At 36.2% G+C, this 24,379-nt stretch overlaps 1 protein-coding gene and 1 long non-coding RNA gene across 5 annotated transcripts in view; one reads left to right on the forward strand and one right to left on the reverse strand.

Moving 5' to 3' along the window:
• Positions 1-24,379, reverse strand: part of CSMD1 (CUB and Sushi multiple domains 1) — a 1,072,055-nt gene that overhangs the window by 345,602 nt on the left and 702,074 nt on the right. The window lies entirely within an intron of this gene.
• On the forward strand, positions 1,109-13,009 carry LOC111925896 (uncharacterized). The gene is made up of 4 exons (XR_002862554.2): positions 1,109-1,288; positions 8,162-8,332; positions 8,621-8,699; positions 12,914-13,009. It is a non-coding gene; the product is annotated as an uncharacterized LOC111925896 (long non-coding RNA).

Here is a 24,379-nt window from a genome sequence, read left to right on the forward strand (position 1 = left end):
ATGGATAAAAAATTGAAAAACGTGATGGTGGTCTGTTCTTTGTGAGTTAATATTAAGGAAACTATACAGTCTGACCATTTATGAGACTGGCAATCACACTCTCACCACCAGAGACTTTCACAGCAGGGACCAGAGCCCCTTCACAGTGGGCAGCTCCAGTGATCTGACCAGTCCCCATTTCACTCCCTGCACACCCCACCCTCCCAGTCAGACCAAGTTTCCTCATGGATTTCACCCTGGGTCTCCCGCATCAGTCTCAGATGCCTCATCCCATAAAGCCATTTATTCACAGTGAACTCACACTGAAACAGCTCAAGCTGATGCCTCTGAGGAGAATCCCAACCAGGAAACCACTGGGCTTTTACACCCTCACAGTCTCACCAAGCATAAGTCTTGCTTTTCCTCCTGAGTTTCCAGCTCCTGACTCCTCTGTGTCCATCCATCTTGCTGGTGTCAATGGACTTTGCTTCCTTTGTTATTCAAAAGGTTTGGCAATTGTCTTTCCTGCTGTGTCTCAGTATCTATTCACCTGGCTGACACCACCCATCTTCATGTCCTCTGCTATCCCAAAGGTGGGCAGTACAGCCTTTTGTCTCAGGCTCCCACCAGAGCTCAACCTGCAGCCCAGACTCCTGTGCTAGACATATTACAACATTACCAACTGCAGCCGTGCCCAGGCTCCAGCAGCTGCAGCGGCTCCGAGGGGAGGCCGGGGCTGCCCCAGCCGGACACAGCCGGTTCCAGCCGGACACAGCCAGACACAGCCGATGCCAGCCGGACACAGCCGGTTCCAGCCGGACACAGCCGGACACAGCCAGACACAGCCGGTTCCAGCCAGACACAGCTGGTTCCAGCCAGACACAGCCAGACACAGCCGGTTCCAGCCAGACACAGCCGGTTCCAGCTGGACACAGCCGGTTCCAGCCAGACACAGCCGGTTCCAGCCAGACACAGCTGGACACAGCCGGTTCCAGCCGGACACAGCCAGACACAGCCAGACACAGCTGGTTCCAGCCAGACACAGCCAGACACAGCCGGTTCCAGCCAGACACAGCCGGACACAACCGGTTCCAGCCAGATCCATCCAGATTCAGCTGCCCAGCACAGGGCATGGCTGAGCCACAGCCAGGGTGGGGGCACCGCGGGGACTGCGTGTGGAAGAGCAGGGTTATGCCAAAAGGAGTGACGGCCCAGAGCTGTAATGGTACTTGTCTAGAACTCTGCTTCTGTTTTGTGCACGTGACGAGTTGAACTTGCATAAATACCTACGGCCTTGCTCTAACTCAAGGTATGTAAATAAGAGACTTATTTAAAAAATTCCACCAACTATGTTCATGCAATTTAGAAGTAACTATTTCTCCCTCTTTGCAAAAAGCTTTAGGATAATAATATTCCTAACTGAACAAATCCATAGCTAAAATATGCTAGGATGAAGAGAGAACCACATGAATTTGTTTGAAGAGGAAAAGGAAAAAACCCAAAACAGCAATAGACACTATCAAGATGAGGCTTTTGGCTTCTGTACAAATTTCTCCATGCTATCACTCAAAGTCCTTAGTTCTTAAAGGGACAATTCCCTCTTCCTACCTGTAATTAGTAATGGCTTAAGATTTTTCTTTCTCTTCAGTTTTATCATATAACATAACAAACACTGGTCAGAGGGAGACATCAAAGCATTCAAGGCCAGGTTGGATGGGGCTTTGAGCAGCCTGACCTAGTGCAAGGTTCTATGCCCATGGCAGGGGGCTTGAAAACAGACAGTTTTTGAGGACTTTTCCAATCCTAAATGTTATGTGATTCTATAATTCTATAATTTACCATGGAACTAAGAATGTGAAGAGGTTAAAAAATTCCTGCTCTTACTAATTAACCATTCTTATCACAGTGGCTTAAGCTGACAGCTAGGCAAACATCAATGTATTATTTATTAAGTCACATGCAAAATTACTGCGTTTTCCAAACCTAGACGTCAGAAATGAAATCTTAAAGTCTTTTTTTTTTTTTTGTTTTTAAATTATTTGGGTATTTTAGAATATATTAAATATAAAAATACAGCTGGATATTTGAATACCTTTTAGAAAATCTTACATACTGTAAGAATATCTTAAAGAAAAAGAACACTGATTTCCATTTCATTTTTTCTCAAATAAAGAACTACTGATATTATTTATCCAAAATCACCAAAGATTGAAACAAAGAAGAAACAAAAACTGGTCCAGCTGGTTGACTGAACTGCATCCACACTGAACCCTGGCACAATAACATTTGCTTCTGGAGATATTTTCAACAGCATTTTATGTACCACTTGTGAACTACAACTGCACAGACACAGGCTCTTCAGCCTGTGAGCACCCATAAACATACACACCCATAAAAGCAGGAAATAGGCACAGAAAAGGGAAAAAGAAGTCTATTCATGGCTTTTTTTGAAAATTATTTACAGATATTTTCTGACTTTCATTTCCTCCCCCCAGGTAGGCAAGGAAAAAGTATATGATGGTATACAGAACTTTTATATTCAGGGTGTAGCATTAAAGTATTGTATAAATCCTAACAAACAAACATCCTATGCATGAATATGACATGGCTTTTGTGTCTTCAGGCTGTTCCAGCCACTGACTGTATAATTCATGCTCAAAAATTAGTTTCTAGCCCCCACCATTAAAAGGCCTGAAGCTGTTTTCAGCATACCTGCCTCTGAGCCTGTTGAATGTATTTGATGAACAAATTAGGAGTAGAATTTTAAAAGAAATCAAAATCTATGGGTGACAATAGTGATTCAGTTCTGATCTTCTTATAGAAGTGTTTTCTACAGCTTTTAAGAAATGTTCTGCCACTCTCACTGTGCTGCCATGGTTACCAGAAAGAGAGTATGTTGTGTTTTTAAACAAACTCCATTGTTTTTTTTTCATAAGCTGCACTCAAGTCTTTGATTTCCAAATAAACATATTTTACATATGCTATTATTATTATTTAGAAGTACTTCCCTGTGGAAGTGGTAATTTTTAATGATCAGAAAAAAAATCCCATAAAGATAGATCAAGTAAAAATATCCTTTAAGCACATGAAATAAAAGAAAAAACATTTTTTTGAAAAGAGCATATATTATTCCCACAAATTTTTGATCAAAAAACTGTATTTTTGACATGATGCAAGGAAAACACCTTAAATATTAAATATTTTACAAGTATAAAAATGCAATAGAAGAAAATAAAGCTTTATAACAATGTAAATGTCCAATGGAAAAAAATATTTTGAAATACAAAAAAATCCACATTTTTATTGAAGTAAGTTCCATAAATCTAGAATGAAAATTTTAAAAATATATATCCCTTTAGCAAGCAAAATAAATTAAACTTTTGGTAAAATACTAAAAAAGATAAAATATTGATGATAGACCTTGGAAAATTCCAACATAAGTGTTTTTAAGCCTTTCCCTTTCTATTTGATCAGCAAGAAAAAAAACTATTTCATGTCTGAAAACTAAATTATACAGAGCCACGAAGTATAAATGACTAATAGTCTGTTATACGTTTGCATGCCTTAATATTCAATGATATTCCATTTGTATATCTTATCCACTTTTCAATTCCATAAATCTAAATTTTTTGCTGCTGCTTCTCTAGACATCATATATATATTGAAATACATTCACCAGACTTTTACTTCTCTGCTGGTTTTGTCTGGGATAGAGTTATTTTTCCTCATAGCAGCTAGTAAAGGGCTGTAGTTAGGATTTATGCTGGGAATCATGGTAAGAATTCAGTTTTGTTATTGCTGATCAGTGCTTACACTGAATGAAGGGCTTTTTTCTCCTACACCACTACATCAGTGAGCTGGGGATACACAAGAAGTCAGAAGGGGACACAGGCAGGACAGCTGACCTAAACTGACCCGAGGGATATCCCACCCCATATGGTGTCATGCTCAGCATATACAGCTCAGGGAAGAAGATGGAAGGCAGGGATTCAGAGTGATGGCTTTTGTCTTCCAAAGTCACCATTCTGCATCATGGGGCTCTGATTCCCTGGAGGTGGCCATGGGAAGTGGTGAATTAATTATTTGTTTTACTTTGTTTGCATACACATTTGTTATCTTTAACTCATTTACTCATTCAGTTTTTTCCTCCACCCCCTGAAGGGGAAGTGACTGAGTGGCTGTGCGGGCCTTGGCTGCCAGCCAGGGTCAATCTACAACTTTTTTGGTAGCTTTTGTGTATGGTGTATGGCAAAGAGGAGAGGGAAAAGAATAAAACACTCATTTGTCCTGCCTTGAGGAGTGGCACAGTAATCTGGACACAAGAAGAATCGTCAACTAATTCCATCAATGCTTTTAGCATATCTGAAGTATTTGTTATGTCTATTAATAATTAAGGCTTCAAGCTTCCAATCTAAAATGGCAAGGTATTAATAATGACATTCTCAAAACTTCACAGAAAAATTGTTACAGAACCCAAACAGCAACTAGAATTTTTAATATGCATGGTTTTGATTCCTTTCTATTTTACAATCCTGACTCCTACAATTAATGTGCTGCAAAAAATGAAATATATATATAGATATAATACTAATCTACAACACCAGGAGCTTAGTACATGTAACTAAATTCTAAATTAGTATCTAAATTCACTCATCTTCAACATTTAGGAAGTCAATGAGCAATTTTTTTTTTCTACCATATAAATCAGGAGATAAGTTGAAAAGTGTTTTTTTTCTCTCAGATAATAGATTCACATTACAGAGAATAGTCTATATCTGTTCCTTGTTGACGATCTATATGAAAAGTAACCAAATTGTTCAGAAAGTCATACCTATTGTGCTGGCTTCAGCTGAGGTAGAGTTGATTTTGTTCACATTATCAAGTATGGAGCTACATTTTGGATTTGTGTTCAGCACAGGGTTGATAATAGAGACATTTTTGTTATTGCCAAGAAGGGTTTACACAGAGCCAAGGTCTTTTCTTCTTTTTGTGCTGACGCACTTGTGAGGAAGTTGGGGGTACATGGGAAGTTTGGAAGACACAGCTGAGACAGATGATTCAAACTGACCAAAGGGATATTCCAGACCATTTGGCATCATGGTCCATGTATAAACTGGAGAGAAGAAGGGGGAAGTGGGAGATGTTTGGAGTGATGGCATATGTCTTCTCAAGTACCATTATGTGTGCTGGGACCCTGCTTCCCTGGAGGTGACTGAACACCTGCCTGCCTGTGGGAAGCAGTGAATCAATTCCTTGGTTTGTTGTGCATGTGTGTGCAGCTTTTGCTTTCCCTATTAAACTGACTTTATCTTGACCCATGAGATTTTATATTTTACCCTTCTAATTCTCTCCCTGACCTCACTGGTGGGAGTGTGTGAGTGGCTGAGTGGGCTTCGTTTGCTGGCTGGGGTTAAACCACGACCTCGATGAAGAATAGAAATTAAGGCTTTATGTATATTATACCTTAGCATTGCATATATTTTGAGTTTGAGGTTTCACAATTCTGAAAGTTCATAAGCCCCCCCCCCTTTTTTTTTTTATGTTTTTGTATTTAGATACAAAATGGGATATTGAACACTCATACTTGATATTTTTAAACTCTAGTAAGAAAAGAAAAATACGTATTTGACCAAAGAATTTATACATCAGTTCACACTGACAGAGCGAAATGCTGTGTTTCCTGAGCATTTAAATTATGATTATATACCCTCAGTAAGCTATGAAAGAGACATTTTTAGGACAAACTGTGCACATGGTTCAACATCACCTGTAGCTTTACCGGATTATGCTTCATGGAAGTATTAGATGATACAGTTTCAATGCAGAAGTATTGAAGCCTAGGGACATGAAGGCATCCCCACCAAACGAAATTAGCTCTTGGCCAAGAAAATCATGGATACACTGAATTGAAAGTGAAGAACTAATTTAAGTGATCAGGGGACATATATATGAATAAACATGTCCAAGGATTTAGATGTACTGTCGCCTTAAATTAAGGCATCAGTTCCACTTCAAATTCTTTGGTTTATATGTACCCAAGAAAAACACTTCAAAAATCAGTAATTCATTGTTAGTGCATTTGAAATATTAATTTTTTTTAATTTTGGCACCAATTGAAAAAACCCAAACAACAACCAATCAACAAACCAAGACAGGAAAAGTCTATAATAATGCAATTAAAATTGTTATACACATATTCCAGTGCCTACTTTTTCTTTTTGTGTTACATGTTAGATTTATTTTTCCACTACCTATTATTATTACCACCCAATTGGAAAATATAAAAAATGGTATAACAATCATATATCGTGCAGACATACATGATGTAAAAAGATGAAAGCAGAATAGTTTAGACAGTAGTCACTTGAGCAATAGACTACTACTGTTGTAGCTAAAAAAGTTAAAAGCAATCTCCAGGCAGGTCAAGAAAAGCTCAGACAAAGTAAGACTGACAACTTTGTTCTTGCATTTTGTATAAAGTCAGTAATGGGATAAATACTATGAATTACAAATAATTTTGATAACCCATAAAAAAATGAATATAAATTTGATCATTCTTTTTATTATTTTTTTTTCTGAATGTTTAATATTAATGTGCATTTACTATTATCTACATTCAAAATTTTAATTCTCATCCATTATGACAAAAGGTAAAGGAACACATGCTTGGGGTTATTGTCATGTAGGAGTATATAATGAAAACCTCCATGGATGAAATTACAGAAAAATTGATGACTGGAAAGTCATCAAGGATTCTTTCAGAGGTTAGACATTTTTCTTTGTCTGATTTTTTACAAATCTACACTTTGCAATGCTGTATTTATCCAGAGCATTTACAAAGACATCTGACAAAGCATGGTGTATGGTACAGAAAATAATCTTTAAATAGTAATTCAAATCCTGAAACCAGTCTGTCTGTTTTAGCATGGTCTTTGGTACCAAAAAAATTCAAACAAGGATATTCAGCTCAAACTTATTGCTTTGTGACCGATTTGCCTCTGGTTTCAATGGTAGCTGGAGGAGTTTAGAGTTCAGCTCTTAGATATTTCTGAGCTTTCTCTGTGAGTAGGAGTGATTTTGGAGATGATCAAAAGTTTCTAAAATCCACTGAGTGAAGTTATGTGTATCAAAAATTCACTCAATGGTCAGTAGTACACTATGATCTGATGACCTTTTCCTCTTAGGAAAACTGGATTTAGAATGGGTTTTCATCCACCTAACCAAGAATAAATTGTAAGTGGGATCTAAGGAAAGTGTGAAGATGTATTAGCTGTCTTTTAATTTATATTGTAAGCTATATTTTTTTTTCTTTCTGATTTTTTCTGTTTTTTTTTTTTTTTTTCTGGATTTTTAATGGTTAAATACCAATTTGAATAAACACTTGTTGAATTAAAATACCAAGTATGTTAATAATACATGGAATATATCCAGTTTTATTTTAAATCAGCTGAACCTGCATGACTTTTTTGATACATTTTTCTCTGTCCTATACTACAAATAAAGTAAACTAAAATAAGGCCTCTGTGAATGTATGTTTTATTTCTTGGAAATGGGTAATATTTGTAAATGGGGGCAATTTGATTTTTTGCTTGAATGTGACTTGAATTAGGATTAATATCCATAGTGTTACTTCAGTTATGTGATAAAATTTATATAACTAAAATAATTAATCTGAAATGAAAAACAATTCCATTGTTAAGAACTTTAAAATGACTATTATTTCAGAGCAGAAATTATTATTATTTTTATTATTATTTAGCAGAATGGTATTATTCATTCCATGCTTTTTCAGACATTGAACAGAAAAAATATCTGATCTTCTCACCTTGTTCTATGTCAATAACCTGGGCAAAAGAAAAGGAGGGAGCAAAGTCACTCTGTCCCATGTTAGTTATCATCCCACTAAGAAACACAGGACCAAAATATTCTACAAACTGACAGCACTTACTTGTTAAAAGAGTAGAAGGTTGTAAAACTATGACTCTCAGCTTCAAACCAGCAACCAAAGCCAGCATTAAATGGGAGAATACTCTATCCCAGTTCTTTTAAAAATGAAAGAGAGCTTAAAACTGGGTCATCAAAGAGAAGCAGCAAATTAATTTAATAGCTCATCCTCTCAGACTATTTTTCATCTGTTCTGACCTTACTCTTTTGGATTAAAAACTACTGCTATTTCTTACAGGTTCACATCGCTATCATTAGTGGCAAGTAGCAATGACCATGTAAAAGGAGGACACTGTGACCTTCCCTCAAAGTTATACAATGACCCTCAGTTTCAGAATTGTCTCCTTGTTAATTCAGCACCTCCAGAACAGATCTTTCAGAACAGCAATCTTAGTGAGTTAGTACACAGGTAGGAGAGTTTTTATTGCCCACACTGGTCTCATTTTAATTTGGTTTCTCTTCATTAATTGCAAATATACAACAGAAACAGTTCTGCTCCACAGAAATGCACTAAACCTCCCACTGAGCACAATGTTTCAATGCAATTTTGAAATTACAGCACAGTTACACATTTTTCTATAATAAAATGTAGTACTCAAAGGCAAAGGAGAAATATTGACTAAAGCCAGATGCAAGATCAAAAACTAGAAAGAAAATGTAGAAGGTTGAAAAATACTATAGATCTTTGTATTTTCAGGCAATGTTGGATTATTGACCCTATTCACCGGCTGCTGAAGAAATCCCTTACACAAACTGTCATTTCATGATAGAACAAGGTAAAGTGACTTTCCCCAACGAATAATCATCTCTCAGCACTACACACACAATCTTTACATAGATCAAAACTTTTCATGGTTCCAGATGGAGGAAAACCATTTTTCAAATAAAATAAACTCAGCATTTTCAATGACTGATCACAGTTAGAGATAACCTATCAAAGTACAGAAACCCTTCCACAATTTGCCTTTCAGTAAAATAGTTTGACTGTGCTAGACACCAGCATAATTTTTCAATGACACTGCACCCTAAAGTCTGAAGTACTATATTATGGCATTGAATATTAAAATTGCTGAGAACAAAAACTAGGAATCAGCATATATTTAACTATAGCTTGATTCAAACACATAAAAATATTTTATAATTTCATAATATATATCATATATTATATGATATATATGTTATAATATTTCATAATATATATATATAATTTTAAATTTCATTATAAATAGCACATATAAATGAAAATTATATCTTATGTTTGGAGAGAGAGCAAAAAAATTGAACTTTCTCTTCAGACCTCTCTATGTTTAAGATGTTTCTATCAGATACAAATGTCCTTTAGTAAAGTATACCTATTCTTGCATTTTTCTAACTTGTAAAAGTATCTAAAGGTCTAAAATTTTATGGGAATAAAAGAAGGTACATTACAAAGATGAGAAAAAAAATCCCATTGCAACTCACTGTCTCTTTTATTTGTCATTCTGAAGATTTAAAACCAATGAAATTTAATATTCTTGTTAAAGGAGAGAATTTTTAATTAGTTAAACATCTAGAGAAACTTCTAAATTACAGTAGTGAATAAAAGAAGAGAAGAAAAAGTAATTTTCTTTAACATAGTTGGACAAGTGATACTTTTCAGCTATATAAGCTTTTAGTAAATTAAGATAAAGAATTAGAAATTGTTCCTTCATGACTTTTGATAACTTTGCTCAATTAGTCTTCATTCAATAAGCAAATAGAATGCATCAAAAATATTAGAAGACTTCATTAGAATGTACAACTATCATTCTTTGAAACTCATAATATGCTGTTTTTAACTGTAACTTTTTAGGCAGCAGACTCTTTTTCTTCTACTTTTCTCATATATACTAAAGAGGTGTGTTTTTAAAGTTTCCCAAGGTGTCTCGGTTTGGAAGACAGGTGTCTGCTAGGGAGGGCAGGAGCCTCCCTTGGAATGAGAATGCAGACTCTCTCCCTCCGAATTATTATAATTCTGAAATCAAGGGGCTCTCAGGCAAAGATATGGGGATAGGAATAACAGTTCTTTACTAGCATTTATAACAAGGCAGACAAACAACAATAACTACAGCATTAGCAAGAAAACAGAACCAGGGGCCCTGTGACAGCTTTCTCGGCTGAGATGGGATGGAGGAGAGGCTTTGTTTGCACAAACCCCTCGGGCAGTCAGTCCCGGTGCTCCTGCAGGGCTCCGAGGAACAGTCGGCTGGAACAGCAGGGATGAGCTGAGATCCTGGGCCGGTGGCTGAGGTGGATCAGCAGGGATGAGCTGAGATCCCAAGCCAGTGGACAAGATGTAACAGAAGCTCCATGGTGGTGGCTGGCACTGCCACGTATTCCACTAGGACAGGATGTGCAGGGTCCACAGAAGCAGAAGCAGCAGCAGAAGAAGCAGAAGCAGAAGAAGAAGAAGAAGAAGAAGAAGGAGAAGAAGAAGAAGCAGAAGAAGAAGAAGGAGAAGAAGAAGCAGAATACAAAGAAGAAGGAGAAGGAGAAGGAGAAGGAGAAGGAGAAGGAGAAGGAGAAGGAGAAGGAGAAGGAGAAGGAGAAGGAGAAGGAGAAGGAGAAGGAGAAGGAGAAGGAGAAGGAGAAGGAGAAGGAGAAGGAGAAGGAGAAGGAGAAGGAGAAGGAGAAGGAGAAGGAGAAGGAGAAGGAGAAGGAGAAGGAGAAGGAGAAGGAGAAGGAGAAGGAGAAGGAGAAGGAGAAGGAGAAGGAGAAAGAGGAGGAGGAGGAGGAGGAGGAGGAGGAGGAGGAGGAGGAGGAGGAGGAGGAGGAGGAGGAGGAGAAGGAGAAGGAGAAGGAGAAGAATGAGGTGAAGGAGAAGAAGGAGGAGAAGGAGAAGAAGGAGGAGAAGCAGCAGCAGCAGAAGAAGAAGCAGCAGCAGCTGTCTGGGTTATGGTGAATTCCTTTCCCCAATGAACAACATCTCTGAGTGTGTCCTACTCTGAAGCCAAAGAAACGAGCCCACTAGCAGCTGCCCCCACCCTCCATTTTACCTGCCCCCTTTCCCCCTGGGCTCAGCCAAACTCTATTTTGTCAATCACCCAAAAAGTACTATCAGTCAGGTTTCCCTGCAATTAATGGGAAAAATTCTATAGGTAAGAAGGAACAAAAGGAGAGACACCTAACCCCCAGCACAAGGTATGTACAAAGCTTCTTCAAAGAAAAGAAGCAAACAAAAATAAACCCAAAAAAGCAACTCTACATAAATATCTTTGTGCATTCAAGCAAGCAAAAGTGATAGGCAAAAATACTAAGAAGTTCAGCTCCTACAGGTTTATTTTATTGAATCATAGAATCATAAAGGTTAGAGAAAGATCTCCAGGATCATTCAGTTGAATCTTTGACTGAACTACACCTTGTCAACTCAACCATAGCACTAAATGCCATATCCAGTCATTTCCAGGAATGGTGATTCCACTACCTCCCTGGGAAGACCATTCCAATGCCCAAATTCTCTTTCATGAAGAAATTCTTCCTGATGTTTGACCTGAACCTCCGCTGGCACCGCTTGTGCCCATTTCCTCTTGTCCTGGTGCTGGTTGCCTGGGAGAAGAAACTGACTCCCACCTGGCTCCAGCCTCCTTCCAGTAAGTTGTGGACAGTGTTAAGGTCTCTCGTGAGCCTCTTTTTCTACAGGCTAAACAACCCCTTCCCCCTCAGCTTCTCCTCATATGACTCATTCTCTGGACACATCATCAGCCTTGTTGCCCTTCTCCTCTGGACGCACTGCTATTTCTGATACAAGCCAGAATGTCACTGGCCTTATGTGCCACTTGGGCACACACTGTCTCATGTTCAGCTGAGGACCAGCAGCCCCAGGTCCTTTTCTGCCTTGCAGCTTTGCCAGCCACTCTGCCTCCAGCCTGTAGCACCGCAGGGGTTGTTGTGACCCAAGTGCATGACCTGGCACTTGGTCTTGTTGAACTTCGGACCGTTGGTCCAGACTGTTCAGATCCCTCAGTCAACACTCCAGCCCAATATGGTGTTTTCTGCAAAGCACTTGATCCTCTCATCCAGATAATCAATGAAGATATTAAACAGGACTGGCCTCAATACTAAACCCTGGGACACCACTTGTGACTGGCTGCCAGCTGGTTGTCAGCCACCACCACTCTCTGAGCCCAGACAGTTTTCAACCCAGTGAAGAGTGCACCTTCAGAGCCATGAGCTGCTAATGGACTGTCCATGGGAGATAGTAGTGAAAGATTTACTGAAGTTCAGGTAGACTTTACAGTAATCCAGTGATGGTTTAACCCATCTTAATATTTGCTCATAATGTAATGCTGGTTAGGACATTGTCTCAGGAGGAGTGGCACCAAAATCTTTTGTTCAGCTCTAATATGTTGTTAAATAAATATCTTTATGGAAAATAGAATAAATTATGTAAGAAAATCTAAAATATTACTCTGTAACATACTATATTCCAGGGAACAATACAATCAAAAATGGAAAATTTCAGTTTGATGAAAAGTAATAGTCAAATTGTAGTACATACACATACTATGTTCATTTGGACTCTGCAACCCAAAGATAAGCATCACAGAGGCCTTAGCAATTCTTATGACCCACAAGTTTAAATTATCATTTTGTAAACTAATCTTTTTATTAAAACAGCATTAATAGGAGAGATTTTAAGTCATCTTTGCTCTTTCAATTCTGTGGAAGGGTTCTAATATCAGGCACTTTTACTTCTCTTCTTCATAAGCATTTTTACTCCTTATATATTTAAAACAAGGATCCATTACATGACTGTCACAAAATAACACTCTCTGTAGTATTCCCTGTTGAACACAGCTTTGGCATAGAAACTGGTGTTGTACATATAACATCAATTTTGCCGACATTTTTCTGTTATAAGACACAGGCTAACAGAGATCCCATGTCAAAAATTAAGCATGTGAACTACAACATCAATTTCTAGTCTTAACATCTCAATTAATAATTTCTTCTATTTTGCCATCTTTCTCAGAAGTGCTCCATTTTGTGAAGAATATAAACATGTGCATTTAAGAAAAGACTTATTGCTGCCAGATTATTTCCTTCAAACCATAATTTCTACTCAGGTATCAGGTGGGATTTTTTGTTTTGTTTTGGTTAGGGTTTTTTTTTGGGGGGGTGGGGGTGTTGTGAGATATTTTTTCTCTGTTGTAAACATGCTGTGAATCTTTGATGCAATCACCATTGTATAGAAAACTGAGCTTCTCTGCTTTATGACAGCAAGGTATAACTGTGAGAAACAAGGGGCACATATTTTGTACTGATACTGCATGTATATTGTTTCATGAGGTCCCAAAAGCCCTTTCTTTTGGATAAAAAGTTGTTGCTTTTCTTCAACTGAACAGTTACAGGTAATGGTGTGCAGCCCTTTGTCTATGGGGAATTCTAAATAACTGTACAACCATTCAAGCCATTATATCTAAGCTTTTATGAGGATTTTTTTCATAGTTAAAATCAATAGAAATGGAATTCAAATAAATGAAATGGAATTAGACTTTTTTTTTTAAAAGGCCACAAGTTAAAATCCTTTAATAATTAATTTCTAATATGTATCTATGAATAATATTTGTTTTATTTGAATTTCTTTGGAAAATATAATTCAATATATAGCTGATTACAATGTGACAGACAGGGCGACTCAATGCTCTCAGCATAAGCCCCTCTATCCTGTGCTCTGTAAATCTCACTAATGAATTTATGTTTTAGACTGAATTTTATTTTGGTTTTTTTTTTCAAAGTTAAAGCCTTAGCACAACCAATTTAATCAACCATCATTTTAGAATAATGACAGAGGAAAATATTTTTTTATCTTAAAAACTACTTTTTCTAGTAGTTTTTAACTACAAAGTGACTCTTTAACTAAGAAGTGACTGCTTTTTGTTATTATACAGATTGACCCTTTAAAACAGAAAAGGATTTGACTTTTAACTCTCTTGTAAAATATATTTTGGTCCTTTTTTCTTGTTTTCTGTATCCATGAAGAGCCATTCATATAATCCATGTGCTAAACCTATTCATATGACCACTTCTACAGCTTTTAAATATTACCAACTATAATTACTTTTGAGTACTCTGTGTATTACTGGCTACAGAGATTTGATGACATCCCACCAGTATTAAAGCTAATCCTGCTACTCCCCTAATCCAGGGGAATTTGTTACCCACAGCAGTGTTATTTGCAAAGGGTAGGAGAACACAGCAGGGGCTCAGGAGGGTTCCATGATTTCTAGCTGAGCCTCTGTCAATTAAAGAGTTTTTAGCCTCTACTGTACAGACAAAAGAAATAGAAAGAAAATTATCTTATCATTAAGGGAGAGCAAGATAATGTGTAACTCTTTAACCAACAGTTTAAATTGCATAATATTACCCAGCTATCTCAACAAATCTTTCTTTTTGTCTATACAAGAAATCAAAGATAAAAGAAAATAATTATAACTCTATTGTTCCATCAAACACAGTTTACCTATACCATTAGCCAGAACTGCTGACAGGCATGGATAAAATATTCCCAACAATGTGAAAATTAGGACTAAGCTTGGACTTTAGGCAAAACTATTATTGTAATATAATGTATATATATGTAATATAATGTAAATATATTTTTGTGAGAAACGAGTAATAACTTCTTTAAAAAGTATAAGGCTTTAATAAAAACAATGTCACTCATTGAGATGTTGCTCCTTTTTATGAGAGAAAATCACTATGCTTTTCCTAGATATGTATGATTATCATGCTGTCATTATAAAAAGTGTCAAGAGAAAGAGGACTGAAATATTTACTGTTAGACAGAATAGTCATCTTAGAAATGCTTCAAGCTGTAGAAATGCAAGCAGAGTAATAGGACTGCTATACTTGCATTTAACATGTATAATGTGTTGATATGGAATACAAAATAGCTGCTACAGTACTGGAGAATTCCAAAACCATAATCCAATTCCATCTAACAGGGCAGATTTGTCTCTTCTCCTTTTGCCAAGAATTTTTCCTTATGAGCTTTAATTATCTGGTGTGCAGCAGATGGGCTCTTTCTATTAGTTGGTAGAGAACAGCATTTTAAGCATGAAGTGTTAATAAGCTTGCTGTTAGAACAAATTGTGTCACATCCCCTTAACATCTCTTTCCAATTTTCATCCAAAAGGTTTTGTCATCTGAATTACACACAATTGTTGTCTGAATTAAGCACAATTTTCCTGTTTTTACATTTTTATTGTTAAGGAAACACAGGAGCCACACTCTGGAAGTCACACTCCCACCACCAGAGACTTTCACAGCAGGGACTGAAGCCCCTTCAGAGGGGGCAGCTCCAATGATCCGACAGGCTCCTGTTTCTCTCCCTGCACACCCAACTCTCACACAGTCAGACCAGGTTTTCCCACTGGTTCAACCCCTGGTTTCCCACAGCAGTCTCAGACCTGGATCCTTAAAATAATTTCATCATGGTGCAACAACAGATTATCATCTCGAGCTGATGTGTCTGAGGAGGGACGCTGAAAAAAGTAAATCCCAGGGCTCTTATACCCTCACATCCCAACCTCTGGGCTGTTCCAGCAGAGTCCTCAGCTCTTGCCATGTCTCTGAGAGTCCGGTCCCCTGGCTGGGTCACAGGTCCCCATGCCTTTTATTTGAAAAATGAATTTGCCCAGTTTTTGGGCTCCACCACTAGAGCTCCACCTGCAGCTCAAGCTGCATCTTGCTTACCTGCTGCTGGCACTGAACAGATTCCTCAATATTTATTACATTAGTTTCTTCACCAAGAGAGGCTTTATCTATATCCCCTGGTAGTTCCAGCTTAGATGTCTTTTTCAGAAAGCTTATTAGTGCGTCTCCCATATAGTGTCAGCAAGAGGCAGCAAAACTCGAAAAGAGAACAGAATTGCAAGGCTTGAGGCAACTTCTGCCAACAAAATGAGTGTCAAAGAGTCTACTGAAGAGTTTTCACTAATTAAAGAAGGTGTAAGAATAAGCAGCAAAGAAGGAAAAGAGAGTCTACTGTGTTCTCTTACACCATCACACACTGAAAAAAGCTAAATGACTGTTTACCAGGGAGAATGACAGGGGTTTAGACCTTGTAGAAATGTTTGTGTACATATGGGTGAAAGTTACATACACATGAAAGCTCTTATATGTGAGTGAGGAAATAATGCGAACACTATACTTCTGACTACAGTAAACTATTCTGTACCAACACAGTTAGTTCACATCTTTTTATTTTTGTTAAACTCTAAATAAAACTATCCAAGAAAATAAGCAGTCTTTGTTTCATTCCTTATATTCTATATATATGCTTTATTGGTTCCCTCAAAAGGTGAATTTTGAGTTCCCATGTCTTTAGCTGATAAATGTCTGTGGTATTTATCATCCTGAACATCTTACTCACTGTGAATATTTCAGAAGATCATCAGTGAGGTTGCATATTACTTCTCTAAAGACTGATGTCTAAATATGTATTTTAGGTCATGTACTTTAGTGGATGGCAAAACAGGAAAAAATAATAGGTAAATATTATTGGTAGAGTTAATGTTTTCAATTGCTTTAAAGTCGCTCAGAAATGTCTTTTTTTTTGTCTTTCACATGTACATAACTATCAAACAGAGGCAGCTGGGGCTTTCTTAGGCATCTGCTTTGGATTTTTTTATTCTTGTTTTAATTATATTAAATTGAAATTATCAGCACTCACTTTTGAGAAAGCCATAAAGAAAATCCATCTCTCCACAGAAAAAATAAAAAAATAAAAAAAAAAAATCACCTTTTCCATGGGAATGTACTACTGCCACCTTCAAAACTTGTATTTGTTGCAAAAGTGACCTTTGTGTAAAGGATGTGCATTTTGCTCTTCCATCATCTACTAAAAATGGGCAAGTATGAGTCCTTTGGAAAACAGCAATTCAAGGTGATTGAAAGAAATATGTTTAAGCAATACTTCCCAAATACACACCAAATTTAACAAAACCTAAGACTCTGAAGTGTGATGTTCCTGTAGAACTCTCCACTCCTAGCGACCAATAAATATCCAGGTTTAGATGTTGAACTGAGAGCTAATCTTTCCTTGAAGTCATCTACTCTTCTTCCAGGCCTTTCTAAGTGGGAACCCAGTTGCCTAATTCAAATAGAGAAAGAACAAGAGCTGGATTTAAATGGCAACAGTCAGGTAGTTTGAAAGTAATGACAGAATTCCAAAAAAAAGGAAAGTATGAAAAAGAAAGACTGACATAGCTAGGAAAATCCTGAACACTGTATAAGCACTCTTCAATGACAGACACAACTCTTTTATCAACCTTGTTTTGGTCCCAAATAAGAAACACAGAATCATATGGGCTGCTCTGAACAAAGCTAAAATGCAATACATACAGTAAGACAAGAAGCAATGGCAGAATAAGAACTGAAAGACCGAAAGACAGAAAAAAATTACATATATTCTTGCAAACCTGACTGAAATTGAGGGCATGTTCTGTTTTGTATAACAGTGTGGGATGCAAGCTCTGCCTCTCCAAAATGCTTCATTCTTTGTCAAACCAAGACCATCTTACACAATAGCACTTCTGTCTGAGGACTACACCAGAAATTACTATCATTTATTGTATTTTAAGTGCTTTCGAACTCTAAAATGTGGTTTAAATTTTTAGTGTATTCCATAGATACTACAGAGTAATATACAAGCATGTATATTGATGCTCCTTCGTACTCTATTTTTAATCTCAATATAATAAGAGCTTTTCATTGTAGCATCTGATGTTCTGCACTGCAGATGTATTTGCAAACTACTGAAAACCAGATCTGGTAGAACTGAGAAAAGAATGTGACTTCTCAGTATGAATCAGGTTTACCATAAGACTTCAAACACATGAAAGAAAAGCTGATATGGCAATAAAAAGTTGCTTCTTGAATAAAATAATATGTGTCACATAAAATGCTGGCTTAGAGAAACCATACTGTTTTGCTCTTGTTAATTTGTTAATTCACTGACTTTATAGCTCCTCTAGCATTGAGCATCAGAATTCAGTTCAAAAGCATTAAACTAGAGAAGATTTTTTTTTTTGACACATCTCTTGCATATGCAGGAGAACTTCTTTCATGTTAGAAGCCTAAAGCAGAAAATATTGTGACAGTGCAGACAGAACTCAAACAACTGCTTGTTTTATTAGAAACAATGTGGATTTTTGAGTAAACTCATTTCCTGATAGATTAAAACATTTCAGAATGAAACTTTTGATTGCCATCATGTGAATTAAAGCTTACGTTGCTTTGATATATGAAAAATCGATCTTGTCACTCTTACCAGAATTCAGATGGCTTGTACAATAGAAGCACACATATGAGCCAGAGCACCACACTTACAGTCCCTTCTTTTTCATGTATGCCAACCAAGAAAACCTAGTGAGTTTTGGATTTTTCAGGATTTTTCTTTCCATTTGTTTAAAATAAAATAAATAGCTGTGTAATCTTATTGCTTGCTTGTTTGTTTAAGAACGACTTGTTCCATTGATTTCAGTAACCAGACTTATACTGAATAATCCTCTCCCCCTAGCAACTAGTCCTCTCCTGCCAAAAGTAAACCAATGTATTTATTTCCATTTTAGTTCCTTCTTCTTGTGTTTGTTCCCATTCAAAAAATATTTCAATCTCCTAAATTAATATTATTGAGGAAATTAATATAGAGTGTTGCATAATTTTTTTTACTTCCCTTTTTCCAAATGGAGAAGGAGTACTGGACACAAACTGTTCTGATGGTCATAAATTAGTGTCATCCAACAAAACTTCCCTGTTCCAGACATATGGCACTGGTACTTCACAGTTCTGCTTAGAAGAGCTGCAGGAATAGACACATTCCAGTGTGACAGGCTAACAACAGACATTGAGATACTGCACCAATAAAGTGAAATTATTTTCCAAAGTGTTTAGTAACGTAGAGAACAAATTCTGGAAAAAGAAAATAATCCAAGACCTCCTATCAAATTCTAAAGATATTCTCCCACAATGAGGATTTGTAAAATCAGGATCTCAACACGTACACAAGTACAATGTGAGCCCCTGCAGAAAGTGCAACCTCCTCCCTTGCAGGAGGTGGGAAGTATCTGACTCTTCTGAAGGACTTAACAGCAAGGATGTCTATATTCTGCAGCATACCTTCACTGCATAGACCAGTGTAATACTTCTTTCTTTAATTAAAGCTGTTTTCGTATTTTTTATGTTTTAGAAATCTGAATTGACCCACCCAGAACTTCTGAATGGCTTCATAATTTAAATACATTATTTGAATCTACACAGACTTCATTTTGCCAACCAATTTACTGCCCACAACTATGTTTTTAACAGAGCTGTACCTAGAACTTAAGCCAAGGAAATTATATAATAATATTAAAGTATATATTTAAATTTTGCATGAATATTTAATTTATACAGAATTGTAATTGCTAAAAGCAAGTTGCTTATTCTTAAGCCTTTGACTTTGAAAATAACAGAATTGAATGTCAATTTAGCCTAGAGTATGAACATTCACTTTGAATAATCGGTAACATTCTATAATTGTATATGAAAATTAGTTAATGGCAGTTTCAGCTTCCTAGCTAGATAACAATTCATTTTAACCATCCATAATTCAATCAGATTACACCTTGTTTTACATATTTTAATAGAAGCTTTCTTCTGGTTATTTTACAAATTATATATGCAAATTATGTATTAAATAATTGATGAAGCACCTTGTTTTGCTTGTAGCTATAAGGGATGCTTTTCTTCACAAATATATTTAGGCAGTTGTTCTTTTCACAGCAAGATTTTTGCATAGTATTTTAAAAGATATTTAAACTCCTGCTGTGATGAGGGCTTATTTAGAAACACCAAGCATAATTTAGTAACCTGATTTATGAAGCAATTTATACAATATAGTGAAATAACATTGTAGAAGAATTTCCTTGTACAGGGATACTAATCTTCTCTCAAAATCCCACTCTGTAACTCTTGAGCAACTCTGTATTATTGCAGTCCATGATAGGACAAAATATATCAGGGTAATTAGCCTTCCTATTTTATTAATACTTTATAAAGCTGTTAGAGGTTAATGCTGCAGTTATTTTTTCCTACTACCCAATTTCATACCATAATACCCAGCAACAAGGGGAAATAGAGTCATTAATCTTTTACTAGATGTATGGTAAATGGTGTAATGGAATATTAAGTATTATGCATTATTTACAGTTACATGTATGTATGTATGTAGGTAGGTGTACATAGACATACATAACAAGGATATTTTAATATTAAATATTCCAGGATATATCCATTAACCTGTTGTATAAAAGTGTCAGTGTTTTAAATATTACTTCCCTCTTTTCTTTATCTTTAACTGAACAATTAACATATGCTGAAGTATTTCTGTAAAAAGGCTTTTTGAAATGAAATTGGATATTGGAAGATAGGCTAGGCCCACAAAATCTTAGACACTTAAGCCTTGCGTTTCCTAACCTCGTAAGTACTACATTAATAAGTTATAAACAATCCTTCCTCTCGTTTGAAGACATGCACAATATAAATGCAAATTTGAAAAAGTTCTGTCCTTTTCAAGCTGTGAGATTTAAACAAATGAAAAATAGCTTTCTTGATTGAAAATGTTGGAAAGCTCAAGATACTGTGTGGGCACTTAAAAATGAGAATCATTTCAGTGCCTGTAAATTAATATAACACACTACAACACATAAAAACAGAGTAACACCCCCTGACAACACTGAAATATTCAGAGAATTCCAATAGAAACTAGTGAGAAAGAGGCACCTTCATATTGAGCTTAGAACACAACAGTCTTCCTCTGAAGAATCCCAGTCTCAAACTTATGTATTTCAAAGGCCTCTGTTTTCCCCATGAAAGAAGGGATGTATCTGTCACTAAACACAGAAAATGCTGAAGAGCTGCTAGCTAAAGGTTTGAAAAGAGCTACAGATGAAACCTGTTGGTTTTCACCCTTGTGATGAAACGCTTCATGAAGAGCCTGGGAAACAGCAGTCTTTGAAAAACAGTAGATTTGTAAATGGAAATCCTAATTTCCACAATTAGGAATTTATTTTTTTTAAATGGCACAAAGCAGATAACACTATAAAATGCAATGCTATTGATTTTTCCTTCAAAAATTTATAAAGTACTTCTCTCGGTATACTGGCATTTTTCTCTTGTCTCTGCTTTTTTATTTGGAACCTATGGCAAACTGATTAGCTGAGTGTCAGAACAGGGCAAACAACACCTCACAGTCTTGTTCAAAACACTTGCAAACACTACTGAATGCCCTAGAATAAAAGCCCAAAAGATGCCAACATTTTCCCATCTGCTTTACTTGTTTTAGCTGGCAGTGAGACCAATTAAAAAGAGATATTTATGCTACATTTATTTCTCCAGTGCCTTTAAATTCATGCTTCTTGAAAGGGCACAGGCCTTTGGAATTCTGGAGAACAAATGTACTTTCCAGCAGATTTATTTTAAAAAAAAAAGTTATAGTGTCCCTCTACTTTATCTTAGTGTTTGCATTTGGTTTCTAGCACTATTTTTTAAATGCATCTTCACCTAATATTTAAAGTATTCACAGCAAAAACTAGACTGATTATTGAGAGGACTTAGGCACACAATATGCAAACCTAGGATCTTTTGATAATAACTGCCTGAAATGATGTGGGTAGCTTGCTTTGTACCATTTATTGGTAATTGACCCCATCACTGATACAAATTTTCTTAAATTAATGAAAACATGAGATGCTATATTTGATCAATGCAACTAATGCAGATTAGAGCATAATTTTAATGAGTGAGATAGATTTGATGTTGTGTAGTTGGAATTTTTTAAATTTGAAACTGACATCTATCAGAACAATAAATATTTAACAGTATTTTTCAGTCATGATTTGATTCTGACACAGCAGGCAAGAAACAGCATGTAAAATCCAAATGCAGAAATAAATGGTTTTTTATAGGTGAAGACTCAATGCAATACAAGCAAAAAAACCCCAAAACCAAACAAACAGAATTTTTAGTGGAAATTTTTCCATTACATTTGTATTTTTAAAATAATAATATGTAACTTTTACATAGGTTTTCAGTGATCCTAAAATAATTTTGGAAAAATATGCTAAAAAATTATTAAATAGTAAGATTTTTTTAAGAAAAATGCATAACTTAAATATAATAACCATAAATTGGTATTTATATAATGAGAAGATATAAATTTCATTACAAAAATGTAATAAGTAGTAATAATTTTTCCTTTTATATCTGTGTCATGGGGTAGCAATTTGAGATGACCTTCAGGAGTTGTCATATCTGTTTGCTGATTGCACATTGGTTTACAATTGATTTCTAAGTATTGATCTATTGACCTATTGATCAAAGCATAAAAGTGCGTAAATGAATTGTTTTTTTCTAAGGTATAAGTACAAAACAATCAGAAAACTGTGCTATTAAATACAACTATTGAGTCCAATATTGTCCTTCTTAGGAAAATACTCTTTCATTAAATGAAGACCAAAACTTGACTAGTCTTCCTTTTGCTTCTGTCAAAGTACATTTACCAGTAGTCAAACATCAAGAAGGTGACACTGTCAGTTTATTTTAAATGTGAGGAATGTATGGGTAAGCAACAAATTTTCATCCTAAAATTTTTAACTTTATGTTACAATATCCTAAGCCATTTTTCTCAGTTACTCAACAACAAAATAAATAATGACTGCTGTCATTCTTTCTTGCACAGAATTAGCAATGTAATCCCATTTTGGTATTAATCACTATAGTTTCAACAGCATGTGCCATTAATTCAACTTAATGTGCTGCAACCAATCAATATTCAGTGTGTAAACTCATTTGTTCTTTGGCTCTACATCACAAAAATAATTGTTGTAAAGTAGCTCTTTTTATCATCTTCAGGGTAAAGAACTGTTTAGGTAAACTCTGCAACTCAAGTTCCAGAGGGTATATTAATCATACACTAAAAGCATGATCTTCAAAGTATTCAACATGGGTTTTCCTATATTATTTTATATATATATATATATATAATATATATATTATATTTTATATATATATATAATATTATTTTTCAAGTAATTCTACAGAAGCCTGAAATTTCTTTTGTGAAGTACAAGAGTTTTTTTACTTAGTGAACATTTAGAGAATTTGCACTTTGTTAAACATGGTAGCTCACACACACCATTTTGCACAGTGAGGTTAGGTTACTCAGTATTCAGTAATAACTATGAAATGTTAACATGGTTCAATATGAATGCCATATTTTAAAAATAATCCCTCTGACCTCATCTGTTAATCTTTGTGACTGTTTCAGACTGTGGACATTCCCTGCAGTTTGCTGTGTTAGGCGGGAAGCCACTCACCACACTGCATTTTGACATGAGCAAACTCAGGAAATCAGCCCTCCAAGGCACTTCATTTCTCACTGCTGCCTTCCTCTCCTACCATTACTGCACTGGCAGATTTGCACACATCCCATAAACTGTATAATAATTTCCATTTTTCAATTGATATGATGTGCCTCACCTCACTGAATTTCCTTGGCATTTACAGTGAGCTTGATGCATTCTTGTGCTCAGTCTTCCTGCTGGTGAGGAGGTGTGAAAGTGTGAGGCTGCCCTGTGACTGCAGCAGGAGGGTGGTGGCATTAGGGGCTTCTGGGGCAGTCTGCTCTCCTAACCCTTCTCTGTTTCTGGGCTGCAGAGGGCACAAAGGTTTGCCAAGTAGCAGGTCTGCAATTATGGGCTTGCCTTCCCACTATTCTGTGAACTCAAGACCTGTACTCACTTGTTATCCTTTGCACATAGCATGACCAGCAGCAACTGCCTGGTATTTAGACTTTAAGAGATAAAATTTCTTCTATTTGACTAGAAAATGAGACCTTTATAAGGACTATGGCTGCCCAATCATAGTCTGTCCTTGCAGCTCGCTTCATTAGGGCTCTCCTCTTGGATGTACAGGATTCTCGAGTAAAATCTCTCTGCTGTAGAGGTAATGCTCAAGATGTTTAGATATGATAATCACCTTCTGACAGGTTTTCTGAACAGAAATATTGCCATGAAAACACTCATAGAAGAGACAGCAATCCAAACTTTATTTTTTATTTATTCAGTCACCATGCAAACTATGCAAACTATAGTCATAGCAGTTTTAGAAAAGGCCAAAGCTATCAGGGACACAGAGTCCACAGGTTTTCATGCTGGAATGAGTGATGACAGCAAGATGGATCTTTGGGAATATAGCATATATATATATATATATATATCAGAATGATAACAAAAGGGAGTAGGCTAAACTTGCAACTAATCAGATGGGCACCAACAGTGTAATTGGATTTGCTTTCCCTAAGCAGTTTCATAAAATACATCTCTGCCTTTGATCCTCTACGAGATCAACTTCAGATGACCAAGGGTTAATGCGCTGACTGGATTTGGCCAGT

This window comes from Cyanistes caeruleus, chromosome 2, assembly GCF_971803275.1.
Source record: "Cyanistes caeruleus chromosome 2, bCyaCae1.hap1.1, whole genome shotgun sequence".
In the NCBI taxonomy this organism is placed as follows: Eukaryota; Metazoa; Chordata; class Aves; order Passeriformes; family Paridae; genus Cyanistes; species Cyanistes caeruleus.